Source organism: Chenopodium album, chromosome 1, assembly GCF_948465745.1.
Source record: "Chenopodium album chromosome 1, dcCheAlbu1.1, whole genome shotgun sequence".
Taxonomy (NCBI): Eukaryota; Viridiplantae; Streptophyta; class Magnoliopsida; order Caryophyllales; family Amaranthaceae; genus Chenopodium; species Chenopodium album.
In genome coordinates, this window is record NC_137834.1 from 66,587,343 (window position 1) to 66,607,644 (window position 20,302).

Consider the following 20,302-nt stretch of genomic DNA (forward strand, 5'->3'; position numbering starts at 1 on the left):
GAAAGAGAGAAGGATTTGATGATCAAGCTTTTTGATGAATAAAAAAGGGGAGATATGACCTCTATTTATAAGGGGAAAAGAGGGGTCGAATCAAGAAAAGATAAGAATTCGAATCGGATAAAACGCTTGCGATAGACAGCAGTTTTTGCGGTTTTTGTTTTTATCATATCTTTTGAACCAGAAATCGGAATAAGATGAATAAGATATGGTTGGAAAGCTCTTGAAGTCTAATTTCTAACCCAATTAAAATCAGATTAAAATATTTTGTAGAACAAAAGATATAGCCGAAATAGTGAGACGGTTTCAGTTTTGGATAGAGTTTGACATTTTATTCATATCTTTTCCGTTATAGCTCGGAATTGATATTATAATATATCATTGGAAAGATAATTTCAAGGGCTATCCAACCATATAAAATTTGGATAAAAACTATAATACACGAAAATAATATCTGTCTATCTTTGAACGTCTTTCAATTCGGATATAAATAGGATTTTCAAAAAAAGGAGTTTTATTCAATTTCAAACTATTTAATCTTATCTTTTCAAAAAGGATAATTAAGATCTTTTAGAAACTTATAGAAGCTTCCAATTAATCCTAATTGGTTTAGGAATGGGATTAAATAATTTGGACCCTCCACATGATCATTGGGTCGTAGGTAAGGTGGGCTTAGGTTCGGTTTGGGCTAGTTTAATATTTTGGCCATAACTTATTCGTTATAACTCGGATTTGGGCTTATAATATATCGTTGGAAAGCTATTTTAAAGCCCCATCCAAATATTCAATCATTAGACCCTGATTATGGACCAAAATAAACTGGAATAAACGTTTTTATAAAAAGGACACGAAATGATTGATTTTAAAGGACACGAAATGAATTATTTTGGGTTTAAAGGCACAAAAAGAGGAAAATGAGTTATGGTTTGGGGAAATGGGCTAAGAATTGGGTTGGTTTATGAAATGTAAATATGGATTTAAGCACTCCAAAAATTAAATACTCAACCCGACCAATAATGGCGGTGAAAGGTTGTTCATCATCGGGTTTGGTTTTGGGGAGACATTTTTAGGTGTCTACACAACTCTACTTTAATTTAATTTTCATTTGATTTATATTTTTATTGAAGTTACTAACAGTTTATTCATGATGTAGCAATTTAAAGGAACGCGCAGAATGTAAGTAATTAATTAATTTAATTACTCTTATTTTATTTTTAATATTTCTAGTATCATGATTAGGGTTGTTATTATTATTATTATTTGATTTGGCTAACACTATTTATTGTTGAATTGCTTTCAATATTAATGTATATTCTATTGTTATTATGATCACCATATTGCATGTTTAAAGGGAATATGTAATTGAAAATCACGCCTAATAAGATAATTTGGACAACCGGTTTAGGTTCCTTTTTAATCTTATCGTTTAATCAAGTGATCACTAATATTTTAGAATTATGTGTTGCATTAATATTAAACCAATTTAGCTTAATAATAGTTTGGAGCAAATTGAATCTTTGTTTGCATGCCTTTGAGATCGCAGGAATCACTTTTCATAATAAGAATCGAGTAGAGGCCAATACAGGCGAATGTGACTCCATGACTCACTTCGTACCATCATCCCCGATCCTCCTTTCGTGGTTCCGAACCATATGGAGTTAGTAATCTCATGGATTATGAATGGGGTGTAACCTTCACGGGTAAATTGTTGTTGCCTATGGTTGTCCCTTAATCGTGGTTGCCTTTTATGATCCGTGAACGGTTTACAAGTTCCTTAAAAACTTGTTGGAGGCTCCCTACTTTCCTTGTCCCTAATCGTAATGTCAATTCCCACTTCCTAAGAGTGCCAAGCATATTCACCACATGCTTTAACGTAGGCGCACTTCGAGCGACACCTACAATTTCTTAACTCTTTTATCTGTTTAACTAACGCTAGTTTGCAGGTATTGGCGTAACAAGAGTGATTTAGGATCGCAGAACGTTGAGAATCATTCTCCGTCCCTATCGATACTTTGACTTTTGTTTTCGAAACTTACGTTTCTCCAAACTCAGTCAAAGGGGGGGCTTCTGTAGACACCCATTTGTGTCTCCCCAAAACCAAACCCGGTGATGAGTACCTTTCACGTCAAATCATAATCGAATGAAGTGAAAGTGTGGAAAGTCTAGTGTCTTGCGGAAGATGGTCACAAAGCGCTAGAAGGTGGTTTCGAGCGAAGCAATCTTCGATGGGGTTCTCTAGCTTGCAAAAGTCTATCATGGCGGAATTGGAGGGAGTTAGAAGCGTAGCAGTCTTCAAGCGGTATTCTCTAGCTTGCAGAAGATCGTCAAAACAAACAGCGGGTTGGCATTCCCTGGCTTGCGGAAGGTTATCAACAATGCAAAAACAACAACAAATCGGTTACTTTCAGAGACGTGTGCTCGACGATGCAAGATACGCGTTTCTTAACTCTTTTATCTGTTTAACTAACGCTAGTTTGCAGGTGTAGGGAATAATTTCAAGCTTTTAAAATCCCACTAGCTTGAACCCCATTGTGGTCATACACTAAAGTACAGTCCAAAAGGGAAGAAGATAGAGCAAAAGAGTCGCCAACAAGTTTTTTAAGGAACTTGTAAACCGTTCACGAGGTGAAGGTTACACCCCTTAACGATCCAAGAGATCGTCAACTCCATAAGGTCATGAACCAAATAAGGGTTCGGGGATGAAGGTACAAATCCAACCTAAAAGAGATTGAACCTGCCCTAATAATAGGCCTCTACTTTATTCTGATCGTATTCATGTGCGCTTTCTGACTAACATGCAATCAATAGGTTTAACCCTAAACCTGTTTAATCTATGTTGGTTGAATATAATGCACAAATAAACTATTATTGGCGATCACTTGAATTATAATCACAATTAACCTAACAAGATTATTAATTATCTTATTAAGCGTGATTACAAGTACCAAATTCCCTTTAAGCATGCAATAAAAGGTGATCAAGCAATAAAGAATAAATAATCAAGCAACATAATAAATAATCAATAAATAATCATCATAAAAATAGATTGAAATAATCATGATAATAATAAATAATCATAATAATAATCATGTTAAAATAATCATCATAAAATCATCATCATAAAATTATAATAATAATATTCATAATCATCATAAATTATAACAATTATAATCATAATCATGTTCATGTTAATATTAAAGCATAATAAAAATAGCAAGATCCTAGGCATGATACTAACAAGATTAATAACAAACCCTAGCATGTCACTAAGCAATAAAAATCAAATCTTTAACCCTAACATGATACTAACATGAATAAATATTAGGAAGAACATAGGAAGCATCGCAGGAATCATAATAAACATATTTGATATTATAACCTTTTCCCTAAACATGATATTAGGAATCATAATAACAATTTAAACATGATTTCTACATCATAATATCAATAAATCAATAAAGTACTTACTTTGATGCCTCGTACCTCTTTCTAATAACAAAATACACACGTTAGTAACTTCAAGGAAAATAATAAACAAACAATTAAATTAAATAATTGAACGAGAGATTTGGGACCAAACCCTCAGAAATTAAAACCTTTCACGTCTAGGGCGAAGGCAACTTCGAATATGGCTAGGTGTTTCTAGATCTTGCGAATGCGGAATTTTGTATGTGAAAACAAAGTTTAGAAAAGAGAGAGAATAATCAAGAAAATCTTGATGAGAGTTGGTGAATTGAAAAAGGGGAGATATGACCTCTATTTATAGGAAAAAAGAGGGTCGAAGAATTAAGAAAAGAATCCAAATTCGAATCGAAATAAAACTCGTAGACAGCAGTTTTTGCGGATTTTGTTTTTATCATATCTTTTGATCCAGGAATCGGAATAAGATGAATAAGATGTCGTTGGAAATATCTTAAAGTCTACATTCTAACCCAATTAGAATCAGATTAAAATATGTTGTAGAATAAAATATATGAATGAAATAGTGAGACGGTGTCAGTTTTGGATAGAGTTTGATATCTTATTCATATCTTTTCCGTTATAGCTCGGAATTATTATTATAATATATCATTGGAAAGATAATTTCAAGATCTATCCAACCATATAAAATTTGGATAAAAATATGAGGCACGAAAATAATATCTGACTGTCTTTGAACATGTTTAAATCCGAATAGAATTAGGACTTTAAAAAAGGAAAGTTTTATAGAAAAAGGAAAGTTTATATTTAAATCAAATTCCTTAATCTTATATTTTCAAAAAAGGATAATTAAGATATTTTAGAAACTTATAGAAGATTCTAATCAATCATAATTAGTTTAGGAATAGGATTAAACCTTTGGACCCTCCTCATGATCATTGGGTCGTAGGTAAAATCCGGTTTGGGCTCAGTTTAGTATTTTGGCCATAACTTCCTCATTATCCATCGGAATTGGGCTTATAATATATCGTTGGAAAGGTCTTTTCAAGCCCCATCCAAATACACAATTATTGGACTCTTATCATGGACCAAACTAAACTGGAATGGACGTTTTCATAAAATAGAGTGGGTTTTCGAAAACAGAAAGAAAGAATTTTAACAAAAACTAACCGCAACACTAGACTTTTCACACTTTCACCTCATTCGATTATGGTTCGACTTGAAAGGTATTCATCACTGGGTTTTGTTTTTGGGAGACACAAATGGGTATCTACAGCAGGTATCGACGTTACAAGAGTAATTTAGGATCGCAGAACGTTCTGAATCATTCTCCGTCCTTATCGATACTTTGACTTTTGTTTTTGAAACTTACGTTTCTCCAAACTCAGTCAAAGTGGAGGCGTCTGTAGACACCCATTTGTGTATCCCCAAAACCAAACCCGGTGATGAGTACCTTTCACGTCAAATCATAATCGAATGAAGTGAAAGTGTGGAAAGTCTAGTGTTGCGTATAGTTTTAAATTCTTTTCTCTTCTCTCTGTTTTTGAAACCTATTTTAAGAAAACAGTCAATCCAGTTTAGTTTGGTCTATACTCTATAGCAAGGGTCTAATAATGGTATAGTTGGATGGGGCTTGAAAAGAGCTTTCCAACGATATATTATAAGCCCAATTCCGATGAATAATGAGGAAGTTATGGCCAAAATACTAAACTTGGCCCGGTTTGATACTTATATGCGGCCCAATGATCTAGAGGAGGGCCTAATATGGATTTATCATTCCTAATGCAATTAGAATTTATTTTAGTCTTCTACATTCTTCTAGAAGGTTCTTTTCATTCCTAATTCAATTAGCATTGATAAATTGACTTTGGTTGACATTTTTTGGAGTTTTAAGCGGAATAAAAGAGTGTTTTTAAGGAAAATACGATATTGCCCTTCTATACGGCTAAATTTTATAAGAATTAAGAAAACGCGTGAAAATAATTGTTAGCGCCTGACGACAGGGATTAGTGCCTGGCGCCTGGCGCTAACCTATTTTATTCTCGTCGAAACTCTGATTTGTTTTTCTATCCGTTTGGCTGATTTTCTCTATAAATAGCCTCCTAAAACCTCCGATTTCAATCATGAATTTTCATCAAAAATCATCAAATAGCATCAATTCTCTAGTTTTCTTATTCTCTAGTTTTCTTATTCTCTAGTTTTTTAAAGAATTCTTCTTTCTCTCTAGCTTTCTCTACAAAATTCCGCATTCACAAGACCAAGAAACACCTAGCCGAATTCGAAGTTGCCTTCGCCCTAGACGTGAAAGGTTTTAATTTCTGAGGGTTTGGTCCCAAATCTCTATTTCAATTATTTAATTTAATTGTTTGATTATTATTTTCCTTGAAGTTACTAACATGTGTATTTTGTTATTAGAAAGAGATACGAGGCATCCAAGTAAGTGCTTTAATTGATTTATTGATTTTATGGTTCATAGAAATCATGTCTAGGTTGTTATTATGATTCCTAGTGTCATGTTAGGGCGTTTTGATCTTCCTAATATCAACAACTATAATTTCTATTATCAAATATGACAATTGTGTTTCCTGCGATGCGTCCTATTTTCTTCCTAATGTTCATGTTAGTACCATATTAGGGTTAATCTTTGATTTTTATTGCTTAGTGACATGCTAGGGTCTGTTATTAATCTTGTTAGTATCATGCCTAGGATCTTGCTATTATTATGCTTTAACATGATTATGATTATGATTATTTTGATAATTATTATTATGTTGCTTGATGCTTATTTATTGTTATTGCTTGATCACACCTTTTATGCATGTTTAAAGGAAATTTGTACTTGTAATCACGCTTAATAAGATAATTAATAATCTTGTTTAGGGTTAATTTGATTATAATTCAAGTGATCGCCAATAATAGATTTATTTGTGCATTAATGTTCAACCAACATAGATAAACAAGTTTAGGATTAATCCTATTGATTGCATGTTAGTTAGAAAGCGCACATGACTACGATCAAAATAAAGTAGAGGCCTATTATTAGGGCAGGTTCAATCTCTTTTAGGTTGTATTGTACCTTCATCCCCGAACTGCCAGTCATGGTTCCAGACCTATTGGAGTTGACGATCTCCTGGATCGTTAAGGGGTATAACCTTCACCTCGTGAACGGTTTACAAGTTCCTAAAACTTGTTGGCGACTCTTTTGCTCTATCTTCTTTCCCTTTGGACGCCACCGTACTTTAGCGTATGATCACAGTGGGGTTCAAGCTAGGGGTAATGCTTGAAATATTCCCTACAATTATAAGTCCTGCTAAGATGTTAGAGGTGCAAATCATGTTTCGTCACTTGTTGTCGTGCTGCCTTGTAGTTTCTTTGCTTTTGATGGTATATGTTGGTTATGCACACAGGTTAGGAGGCAAGAACCGTTGAAAGTTACCATTTTGTTTCAGTGCTTGCTGAAACAGGTTATTGGTTTCCTAAAGTTAGCAGTCCTTACTTACAGCTTGGCTGGTGTTTCACTCTTCCATACCAGTATTTTCCATCTTCCCGGGATTTCACTCTTCCAAAGCATTTGCCAAACCTCACTTGGCCAGGGGACATGCTTTTCACTATTCTTCATTAATCATTCATACCCTAATTTTGTAGAGTATTCTCCTGTAGTTCCCACTGCTCAAACTATTTCATCTTCCTCCCTACCCTGCTAGATGAGGGTGGATAGGATGTCCTTTGCCACCTCAAATTCAAACAACCTCCAAACAAGTCTGTAATTCCATTGTCCAGAGGGGTTCATAAGGTGAGCTACTTTTGTGTAATTCATTCTATCCCCATCTGTTGCTGAAGATTTGAAGCAAATCCTTCCTCTTTTTTACCACAAGTCTCCTAGAATGTCAGTGCTTTTCCCATATGTAATGCATTTCCCAATCCCCATCCTCATTTTTATAGCTGCCCTGGTCATGCTTCTGAACGCCCATGATGCAGCCCTTAAGGGCTTGTTGTGGAGTGCATGAGTGACAGGAGAAGCATGGTACTTCCCTATCAGGACCTTTCTGAACAGTGAATCCTTCTCCTTGTGAATTCTCCATGCTTACTTGAACAAAAGGGAGTGGTTTAGCATCGGAATGTTCATAAGAGCAAACCCTCCCTGAGATTTCCCCAGTTCTAATATTTCTCTTTTTGTCCAGTTGATAGGCCATTTCTCAATTGATCTACCCTAGAAGAATTTCAAGCAGGTCGAGGTTAGTTTTTTCAGTATTTTACTAGGAAGAAGGTACATGGAGATGACATGGTTCAGGATGGCTATCATAATAGAGTTGGTTAAGACCAACTTTCCAGCTTGTGATAGGGACAAGAATTTCCAGTCCATGACTTTCTGCAAGACCCTTTCTACAAGAAAATTCAAGTCAGAAGTATTTCTCCCATCAATCTCTATAGGGCACCCTAAATATGTGCCTAGCTTCTTCTCTTGCTTCACTGAAAGGGGTTTCTTGAGCATCCTCTGTAATCTTGTAAGAGTGCTGGGGCTGAAGATAACATAAGACCTTTCTTTACTAATCATTTCCCCACTTATGGTGCAGAATTGCTCAAGGCAAGATTTTACAGTAGCACAAGAACCAAAGGTGGATCTGAAGAAGAATAGAGCATCATCTGCGAAAAAAAAAAAGTGAGAAATAGCATGAGAGCATATATGTACTTTAATACTTTTGATGTCCCCCCTTTCCTGGAGAAAAGTCACCCTTCTGGATAGCACCTCCATACAGAGGATGAATAGGTATGGGGAGAGGGGGTCCCCTTGTCTTAGTCCCATTTTAGGGTTGAAATACTTGGATGGTTCACCATTTACTAAAATGGAATAAGACACAGATGTAATGCATTCCGTGATCCACCTTATCCATTGTTCTGGAAAATTCATCTTCCTTAGGACTGCTTCCACAAAATCCCATCTGATCCTGTCATAGGCTTTGTTGAGGTGCACCTTTAGAGTTGCTGCAAAGGACAATCCCTTCTTTCTTCTTTTTATTGTGTGCATCAGTTCATGAGCAATTAAGAAATTGTCCACTAGAAATCGCCCATGAATGAAGGCATTCTGGTATTAACTTACCAGATCACCTAAGATGAGTTTTAGCCTATTGACCAGACACTTTGAGATGATTTTGTAGAGAGTGTTGCAGAGGCCAATAGGTCTGAATTGAGAAACTTTGCTTGCATTTGTTGTTTTTGGGATTAAGCATAGGTGAGTCATGTTTAACTCTCTGAGAAGATTACCACTGTGGAAGAATCTCTTCACAGCTTGGCATATGTCTCCTCCAACTGTCTTCCAGCATTGTTGGATGAAGATTGGGGGACATATCCATCGGGGCCAGGAGCTTTTAAAGGAGCCATGCCAAATACTACATCTCTAATGTATTCTTTGTAAACTCCAGGGACAGTAGATTCCTCCGAGTCTGAAAGAACTGGGTCATGTTGTAGCCAATCTTCTAATATCATGCTTCTCCTTTGCTCTTCTTCTTCTAGCACCTGTCCTGCATTACATTTATAGTCTTACGTTCTTTTACACTCTTGAATAAGAAAGAGGTGGTTGCATCCCCAAGCTGGTCCAATTTGGATTTGGCTCGTTGCTTCCAGAAAATCAATTGAACCTGTGCTTCTGTAAGCGGCTCTTGTCTTAGTTTCCTCTCCTTAGATGCTAGGGCTTCCAAAGGGAGCTGGGTTGAATCCATTCCAAATGCTAGATGTGCCTCTTGAAGTTTACCTTGCATACTTTCCAATTGCATTCCATGAGATTTTTTCCATTCCATGCACCAACTAAACAGCTTTTGATGCAATAGTTGAAGCTTGCGGCAGACTTGGTACATCATTGAACTAGTTTGTCTCACTTGCCATCCCTCCTTGAGTATTTCCATGGCTTCTTCAAAGTATAGAACCCATGCATCAATTTTTTAATTCCTCCTCCTTTTCCTTTTCTCAGAGAGGTTTGTGTCAAGACAAATAAGGCTATGATCTGATATGAACCATGGGAAGTTCAAAATTATGGCGTTTAGGTATAAGTCAGCCTATCCAATATCATAATAAGCCCGATCCAACCGTTCCATGATTGTGTCACCCCCCTCTCTGTTGTTTTTCCAGGTAAACGGGGTCCCTTTGAAAGGAATGTCTAGCAGTCCACAATCCGTTCTCCATTGTCTAAACCATTGTGCGCCTCTAATGTTAGGAACTCCACCAAATTTTTGTGATGCCCATTCAACCTGGTTAAAGTCTCCAATTAACAGATGTTTTCTAGGATATGCCCTCAAATGCATGGTGAGCATATCCCAGACTTGCTGTCTCTCCTCAATATAAGGCTAGCCATAAACAAAGGTAATTATAAACTGGTCCAAGACCTTACAGGAAATGAAAAAATGACAGCTAAAAAGCCATTCCACAGAGAACAACTTAGACCACCCTACAAACAGCCCCCTCCCCCCCGGCCGACTCTTGGGCATCAACCCCAGAGCAATTACTAAATCCCATCCTAGAGAAAATTGGGATAATTGCAGACAACGGACACTTAGTTTCTTAAATAAAAATACAAACAACTGCAAAAAATCTAGTACTACTACTAATAAACTGAACTGTAGGGGAGTTTGAGAGGCCTAGACCCCTACAGTTCCAACACCATAGCTTCATTTGGCCCCCCGTGGCTTTCCAAGGGTAGCCACGTCACCCTTTGAGGGGTATCCATGTCACCCTTTGAGAAAGAACAACAACATTTGAAGAAGATCGGCACCTCGCGCTTTATTCCATCATTCTCAGAAGCCACACCTTGAACAATTTTCCTCTCGATCTCTAGCAACAAGGTTGAGGGCGAATCATCGTCAGACAATCCCAGCTTCTTTGTAGCAGCTCCCCTGTATACCTTGGTCTTCTTTCTCTTCTCTACCCTTTATTTCTCTTAACTGGGCTCGTTGCATGCTTCCTCCTTCGGATCCAAATTGAGGTCCAGCATCGAAATTAAGGGTCGCTTCACACCACTCGGCCCACCCGCATCTTCATTCTTTTTCAGATTCTCCATTAGGAACCCACTAGGCTTTCAGTAAATGCTTTTTGTGGGCCTCTCCGAGCCTACACTTCCATTCCTTCTTCCATGGCCTATTAAGCCCGGCCTAGATTTGACAATCTTCTTTCCCTTCCTCACGAGGCCTGGGCCGGGCCTACCAGAAGTGATGCCCTCCCTGTCCGAATCTGATGACTTAGGAGAGATATTCAGGTCATTGATTCGGGCCATTTGGTTTACTAAAGAAATTCTTGGTGATTGATCCAAACTAGATCTAGTCGTGACAAAAGAATCAAGGGAGTTATGGGTACTAGTTGGGTTTTTAATAGATGAAAATGGGGGTTGTTGGGGGATAGTAATTAATGTGTCAAATTGGGCTACTTTTTGGGTCGGTTTTTTTTTTGGCCTAAGGTAGGGTTCAACTATCCTACCAAGCTCGTCCCAAGATTCGAAAGATGAATCCAAATCTTCCAAAAAATCGAAAGAAGGAGCAGTAAAGTGCTTACCTCCCTTTGATGGACCACCTTGCATGACATCATTGGGTTATAACACCTCAGCATTTATCTCCCATAGTGCAAAGTTTGGTTTTCCATTCTTGGAAATGATAGCATCATCAAAGGTGGACAACAACACCCTATCCCAACTATCCACATCTGAGTTGGTTGAGGGGAGCGGGTCAAAGTTGCTTATAGGGGAGCTCAAGTCGAACAACTCAACAATGTAGGTTAGTAGTTCCATGTGCATTGGAAAGGAGTGGGGTTTTTGATTGGTTTTTTTATTTGAAAGTTTCAGATGAAAAGGGGAGGGGGGTGGGGTTGATTTGTATAAATAAGGAAAGCCATGAGGGAGAGGACTGTCAACCTGGGTAGTTGGAACGACATTAATACTATTTATGGGAAGCTTGAAGAATTTATTGTTATACCTTAAGAACTTCTTATTTTTGCTTGAAAACAGTAATAAAACTGTCTGATGATATTCTCTGTTTTCGCATAAACTGAAAAGGCGGTTGAGTAAGGAGAGTGAAAGACGAAAAATCCCTTATCAACCCGTTTTTTCTTTGCGGGTCCAGGGGTAGAATTGTCAAATCCACTCTAGGTCAGTTGAATCTTTCTTTTACGATTCTAACAAGAGGAAAAAATATCCCCCGCGTTTTCTTGTCATTAATGCTCCATTAATTCTCAGCTTCTTCCAACCACCTAGTTGTCTTCCGTCCTCATTGCAGAACAGGTCCGGGCTCCACTTCCTTTTTTTCCGGGCACATCACCAGCGTAACAGTGAACCGCCGTCACACACAAAGGCTCAACTGGGTTCCAGCAATTGGTTTCTCCTTGTGACCTCTGTTGCTCGCCTCCCCTTTCTTCTCTAGTTCTTTCTCCGATCCCATTCCTTTATCCTTGGCCGGGTCTAACTTCGGTTTTGGGTTATCACCAGTACCCTTACCACCCTTATCATCTAGCAAGTCAGAGCTATCTTCACTGGACTCCTCTGCATCTTCCATGCTATCATCATCATCATCTTTTGGGGGATTATCTTCCGTATCCTCATCGGATTCCAACGATGATTCCGAGTCTCAGTTTCCTTCCGAATCACTTGATCTATCGCAGTATCGTCCAAGGTAATCATCTATGAGATCAATCCACATTGTTCTATGTCGCTCTATGCTTTTCAATCCCACAAGTTTCCTCGTGAATAGGGGCTTGTAAGAAGGGCTTATCTTCAGACATCCATCGCCATTGCACACCCGCATCATAACCTCTTCTATCTCCCTACTAGTGTTGGATGGAGACGACTTGCAGTGGCTACCCTTATGGCCTACTCTGCCACATACATCGCAAAAGACAAATACTTCTTCGTATTTGAAGCTTACTCATTCTAAGTTACCTATAGCATACTCGAAGTAGAATCCCAAAATGAGCGGTTTGTTAATGTCCACCCATACTCTTGCACGAATATCACATCGTACTGGATTTTTTAGGGAATCCTCATCATAGAACATTACCTTCCCAATTCTAGCAAAGGCTCTGCTTGCAATTTTGATATTATTGTAGTATAGGGGTAAGCCCTCAATTCGGACCCAAATGTAGGTTGAATCGAATGGCATAGAACGAAGAGCATGTCCAATGAAACAGAGCTTTAGAACTAGAAGTGCTCCTTTCTAAGTAGTTACACCATGTCTTGCCAAGGCTTTGCAATCATCCTGGTTAGTGAACTTGAAAAGAAACACATCTTTCACCTTTTCAACAGTTACCAGTCCTTTTGCTCTCTAATTTGAGAAAACCCATGCTTGGATTTCTTCTCTTGTAAATTTCCTATTTCTCCAGTCTTTGAATTTTCCCACTACTATGTGGCCAACATCGACATGGGATTTTAGTTTCTCGGTAGTTGTGGGTCGTATGATCGGGCCCATTTGGCGAATATTTAAGAAGGCAAACAGGTCTCTATTTGGGGGAGCAAAGTCCTCCAAATCTGACATGGGAATTGGTGAGGAAGACGGGGGGGGCAAGGGTTAGGGGGGCTGTAGGGGGGTGAAGAGAGGTGGAGTGAGGGGGTTGTTGAAAAGGTGGAATTGAAAAAACTTTGTGTAAGGGGGTGGTTTAGAGAGAGATGCTCTAGCGGTCTAGAGAGATATATCTGTGTGGTTGTAGACTTGTGGGTAGTCAATCTCCCGTAGTAACTTGTTTGGTGCTGTAGACACCCATTTGTGTCTCCCCAAAACCAAACCCGGTGATGAGTACTTTTCACGTCGAATCATAATCGAATGAAGTGAAAGTGTGGAAAGTCTAGTGTTGCGGATAGTTTTAATTTCTTTTCTCTTCTCTCTGTTTTTGAAAACCTATTTTAAGAAAACAGCCAATCTAGTTTGGTTGGTCCATGATATGGGTCCAATAATAGTGTAGTTGGATGGGGCTTGAAAAGAGCTTTCCAACGATATATTATAAGCCCAATTCCGATGAATAATGAGGAAGTTATGGCAAAATTACTAAACTGGCCCGGTTTGAGCCTTATGTGCGGCCCAATGATCTAGGGGAGGACCTAGTATGGATTTATCATTCCTAATGCAATTAGGAATGGTTTTAGTCTTCTAGATTCTTTTAGAAGGTTCTTATCATTCCTAATTCAATTAGCATTGATAAATTGACTTTTGTTGACTTTTGGAGTTTTAATCAGAATAAAAGAGTGTTTTTAAGGAAAATACGATTTTATCCTCCTATACGGTTAAATTTTATCTGATTTTAGAAAACGCGTCAAAAATATGGTTAGCGCCTAACGCCAGACATTAGCGCCTGGCGCTAGCGTTAGCGTCTGGCGCTAATGTCAGCGTCTGGCGCTAACTTCGTTTTTTCACGTCAGAACTCTGATTTGTTTTTCTATCTTTTTGGCTGATTTTCTCTATAAATAGCCTCCTAAAATCTCCGTTTTCAATAATCTTCAATCATCAAATATTCTCAAATATCACCTACTCTCTAATTCTTTTCTCTAAAGCTAAAGCTTTCTTTCTCACTTTTCTAAACCACCCTTTTGCATACAAAATTCCGCATTCACGAGATTTAGAAACACCTAGCCAAGTTCGAAGTTTCCTTCACCCTAGACGTGAAAGGTTTTAATTTCTGAGGGTTTGGTCTCAAATCTCTCTTTCAATAATTATTTAATTTAATTGTATTATTATTTTCCTTGAAGTTACTAACGTGTGTATTTTGTTATTAGAAAGAGGTACGAGGCATCCAAGTAAGTGCTTTAATTGATTCATTGTTATTATGATGTAGAAATCATGCTTAGGTTGTTATTATGATTCCTAATGTTATGTTAGGGCGTTTTGATCTTCCTAGTATCATGTCTAGGGTAACTTTAATATCAAGTATGATTAAAAGTATGATGTCTTTTGTATTCTTTCCTAATATTCATGTTAGTATCATTTTAGGCCTAAAGCTTTGATTTTTATTGTTTAGTGACATGCTAGGGTTTGTTATTAATCTTGTTAGTATCATGACTAGGATCTTTCTATTATTATGCTTTAACATGATTATTTTAATTATAATTATTATTCTTATAATAGTTGTTATTATGATTATATATAATTTGATAATTATGTTGCTTGATATTTATTGTTATTGTTTGATCACGCCTTTTATGCATGTTTAAAGGGAATTGGTAATTGTAATCACGCTTAATTATAATAAGATAATTAATAATCTTGTTTAGGGTTAATTTGATTATAATTCAAGTGATCGCTAATAATAGTTTTATTTGTGCATTAATTTTCAACCAACATAGATAAACAGGTTTAAGGTTAATCCTATTGATTGCATGTTAGTCAGAAAGCGCACATGAATACGATCAGAATAAAGTAGAGGCCTATTATTAGGGCAGGTTCAATCTCTTTTAGGTTGGATTTGTACCTTCATCCCCGAACTACCAGTCATGGTTCCAGACCTATTGGAGTTAACGATCTCTTGGATCATTAAGGGGTGTAACCTTCACCTCGTTAACGGTTTACAAGTTCCTAAAACTTGTAAACGACTCTTTTGCTCTATCTTCTTTCCCTTTGGACGCCACCGTACTTTAATGTATGATCACAGTGGGGTTCAAGTTTGAGATAATGCTTGAAATATTCCCTATAGGTGCGTCCTAAGATCTGGTGTTACAGGAGGCAAAATTGTTCCACGAACATTTTCACCTTTATCACATTGTTAATCCCTTCACTATTCATTGATAGATCATTAATTAGTACAGGAAAAGAAGAGAAAGGAGGGGAAGGGAAAAGAAAGGAAAAGAAGGGAAAGGAAAGTGATTTTATTTTCCAATATTTGGTTGATGAATAGGAAATGAAGGGAAGAGAAAGGAAATTACTTTTATTTTTCTCTTTCCAGTCAAATTCCTTCAATTTTGGAAGGAAAGAAAAGCCAAAATTTTGTTAAGAGACTTTCCTCCCACTTCCCTTCCTTTCCTTTCGATTTTTATGTTATTTATTCGACCAAATATAGGAATTTGATTAAAACAATTTCCTCTTCTTTTCTTTTCCATCCAAATCCCTTCAACCAAAAGGGCCTAAGTAAGCAATTAGTTAAATTTAGATGTCAGATTATTTAAGTCGCTCTTTAGTGGAATTTACCCTTCTATTTCTTCTACTTACCTTATGATACATCTTTTGTTTATGTGTTATGTCGACCGCCTATTAAAAAAAAACCCTCGAGGGTTGACAAGTGTAATTTCAAGTTCCCTAAAAAAAAAGTTGTCAATCTAAGAGTTTCTTTAATACTACCTCCGTAACATATTATTTGCAACGATTTGACATAAAATAGAGAGGAAAAATGTCTAATCGTTGCAAATAATATACACCGGAGGTAGTAGTACCTCTTTTATTTAAAATTTAAAATAAAAAGGGCAAAGAGGTCGCATGGCAACCACTTTCTATCTTTGCCAATTAAACCATTATTAGGCAACTTAATTTGAGAGATCAAATCCTCAAAATCATGTCATTAAAGATTTGAGCTTAGCTGGTATGCATGTCATTAATACATTCCATGCTACTTCAAATTTAAACATTCAACAATGAAGTGCTTATTGGATCTCCAACATCCAGTTTGTAATTGAAGTTTTTAATGAAGCTTAATATAGTTAAACCTTAATGACCTCGAAGATAAAGCTACATACAGTGTATCCAATTAACATCACACTAAAGGTCAGAAGGTGGGTATCTTAATTATATGTCTTTGTACTCTTTGCCAGCATCTCATACTTAAGTTGGTTTCCTAAAATTGGAGATAAATAAGACAAAGTTAGTTTAATATTATTAATTGTGCAGTGTCAATATATGAAGTTTGAAAATTAGTTTGGTACTGAACATATAAAAAATAGATAAAGCTATAAGACAGGTTTTGTTGGAATTATGCACTTTTGGTATTATAGATTTGTGTTTAGGTTAGGCTTGAGTGTAATAGGGTAAGGTATTTGTTAATTTATTTAAGAATAGCAACTTTTTTTTTATTGGTGTAAAGAGAGAATCGCAAGAATAATGATATAGACGGAATTCAATCTCATGTCTTGGATATTATCTCCCAAAATTTGAGTGTAATTGGATATTAATTTATCTTATAGATTTGAAATGTATATTTTTTTTCCGTCCAAATATTATAGTCTCACTATACTTTACAATTGGAATAAGCTGTCATATTTCTTAATAATAATGATGGCTTTTAATTGATTTGTGAACAATGTCTTTAAGATTAAAATTTATAGATGATAGACCCAACTATTACACTTTATAATTGAAGTATATAAGATCTTTTTATAAAATTATGTAATGTGTTTACTAACTATGATGAGTTGGGGCAATGAGATATGTAATTGGTTTTAATATAAAACAACCATTACATTTTTATTAAATCAAAATTTGTATAAATTTCCCTTTGAAGTGTTACTTCTGAAAAGATTAAGCACTCAAAAACATTTTTATTTAAAACCTCGGCCTACATAGTACATACGAGTACTAATAAAGTATTTTATAGGATAGTCAATGAACTCTAAAGTGCATGATTGGGAAGATAAAGTTGTAAACAATAATAGTTGACTCGTGCATTTGCAATAAAGAAAATTTAATATGTTGATGATATTATCGGGTGGGAATGAACTACAATAACTAAATTAACTACTTAATTGATTAGTGGGGCTTTTGGGTACCTTCTTCCCACTTTCAAAAGTCCCATCTTTCACTAAGCCACTTATTTTGTGTCTGGTACATCGTATTGTTATATCATGTTAACTTTTGTCAACTCTAATACAAGTAATCATTTTAAAATTGAATGAACATTACATTTGACTTGAATATCGAAGATGGTATAGCTTTTAGAGAAGTAAGTGTGGAAGATAGGCACAAATAAGAATATGTATTGTAGGTAGCAGTTATAATCACAACTTTGTAGGTATGAAGACAAAGTTTAAATTACATCTGCCTGAATTTTCGTACTAGCTTAGCTTGTTTATTCTGTAGGCCATACATATTCTATGACTAATTATTCTATATGTTGCACTTTTAACACATACTTTTTGATAAGCACACTAAACTATCTTTTTGAGGTAAAGATTGAAGAACAAGAAATAGTATTGGAAGAACAAGTGAACAACTATGAGAGTACTGTGTATGGTAAAAACATATTCATGCATAGATTTTAAACTGTGGTGGCCGTATATGTCAGCCCAACTGTAGCCCGAAGACCATCCAAAAGCTTGAAAAGTCCCATCAGGCCCGGCCCAAGTACTTTAGTCATCACTCATCAGTATTTGTATACTTTGGCCCACAAAGAGATTAGTTACGCCTTTCTTTACCAAGTTCAACCGAGTTTCAAAAAAATAAGTTTAAGGGGGCAAAGGGGCACAAAATAATCTTACTATATACTCCTTCCGTTTTTAAATACTTGCTCCATTTTTTTCATGTGTGGAGTTTTACAAGAAATTAAAGTGATAAAATATGGAAGTAATGGGGTAGGTGGAAGAATAACAAATTATACGGAGTAAAAAGCAAAAGTAATTTACAGAATTAGAGGAGAGAATATAAAATTAATAAAATATGATTTGTGTAGGGCCCACTAGTTGAGAGAAATGAATTAAATATTGTAAAAGTTTTCCAAATAAAGAAATATAGTAAGTATTTAAAAACGGCCGAAAAGGAAGTGGAGCTAATATTTAAAAACGGAGGGAGTACTAAAGTAATCCCTACAATTATCCCTAAAGTACAAGTGTCATTACCTCAAAAAAAAATTTCCCGCTAAAAAGTTTATTACTTTTTTTTTTTTTTTTTTTGGTTATTGAAAGAAGTTTTAGCCTTATATCTATGAAAGGGAATGATGCACAACCATAATAATAATTTAGATAAAATTAAAAAGTGTAGTTAAAGAAGAAAAAAATTGTTACATAATACTATAATTTGTATAATAAGTACAACTTAATTGAGAATAAGAATAAGCTTTAATATTACGAATACTTAAAATATTATTACTCCGTGTACGCCTTCCTTCTCACATTGCTTTTAATAAAATATAATATTTATTGTATATTTTTTGTTCTTTTTTACTAATAATGATTTTGTGTTATACGTTTTTAATAAAAGAATAATGAAAGTATTATTATACTATTAAACTGTGCATAGCACGGTTTCTAAACTAGTATTTCCACTATTTCATAACAGTTGCGTCATTTTAACTATATACGTATTTCGATGCACTAATTTGACCTTAAATATCTTAGACTATATTTATATAAAAATACATATCAATAATCAATCAGCCCGTCTTGTGTGTTGTTGGCTACACCGTGTGACACTTAGGCCCTGTTTGATTCACCTTAATTTTGCTGAACTGAAATTATTTTTACTGAACTGAACTTATTTTTACTGAACTGAACTTAATGTTACTGAACTGAAATTATTTTTACTGAACTTTAATTATTTTTATTGAACTGAAATTATTTTTACTGATTTTCTATTATAATTCTTCTTTAAGAAAACTGAATTTTACTGAACTGAACTTATTTTTACTGAACTAAAATTATTTTTACTGAACTAAAATTAATTTTACTGAACTGAAATTAATTTTACTGAACTGAACTTATTTTTACTGAACTGAAATTATTTTTACTTAATATTATTTTCTTAAGGTGAAAAGAACAGGGCCTTATAAAAGAACAAAGTAACCCCTATTATACTGAATGAGTAACCCCTATAACATTGATTGAGTAACCTTATAACACTGACGAATTAACCCCTTTAATACTTAATTAACCAAGTAACCCCTATTACACTAGTGAAATAATCCCTATAATGACTGGTCACATGGTGTGGCCAGCCACATATAAGACTCTGTGATAATCAATAATCATCAATCAATCAATAATCAATAATATATATATACTAAAAGACACACTAGCAATGATATGTGTTATTTTCAAGCGTGTCCTTAAGTTTTTTTGAAAAAAGATTTCATTTAAGAAACAAATCTTTGTACATATATAAAGTAATAATTACATACAAGTGAAGATTTAATGTATCTTTTCAAAATAAAACATATTGACAACTATAAAGTTAAGCAAAAATAAAAATAAAAAATAAAAATTTTCTTAACAAAATCTGTTATAAACTTTTTTTATTTTTTTTAGATAAGACATTTTACTACATACGTTTATTAGTTTTATATATATATTGATTTTTTTAATTATTTAATATGGAAACTACAAGCTTAAACAATTAAATGTAAATATCAAATCAACAAATGATACTTTTGTATACTTTTGTTACTCCCTTGAATAATTTATGGTTAGAATTTTAATCAATTAGTTTTCTGTGTATAATTTAAGATGGCGTGATCCTAGGGTTTATTAGCTAAAAAAGCATACGTTGATTGACCTCCAAATACGTGAATGACAAGATTTCAAATGAGAAACATGGAAGAAGTATCTAATAAAAAAAAAATTGTCAGTTAAAATGTAAAGTATAGGTTGCAGAAATATTATAATTATATAAAGGATAGTTTGTGGGGATATGTTTTAATGTTAGTATATTAAAGATTTTTTTTTTTTTAGAAAAAAAAGGTAGTATAAGGCCATATTTACTACTCATTTAAAAATAATAGTAAAAAATAAGTTCAATATGGTAAAAACAATTACGTTTAGCAAAATTAATCTAAAATGTGCAAAATATTTTTGAAAAGATACATTAAATCTTCACAATTTACAAATGTGACGTCAAGTGTTTTAGTATAAAATCCGATTACATATATAAGGGGATAGTATAAAATCCCCATATATATATATATATATATATATATATATATATATATATATATATATATATTTATATATATATAT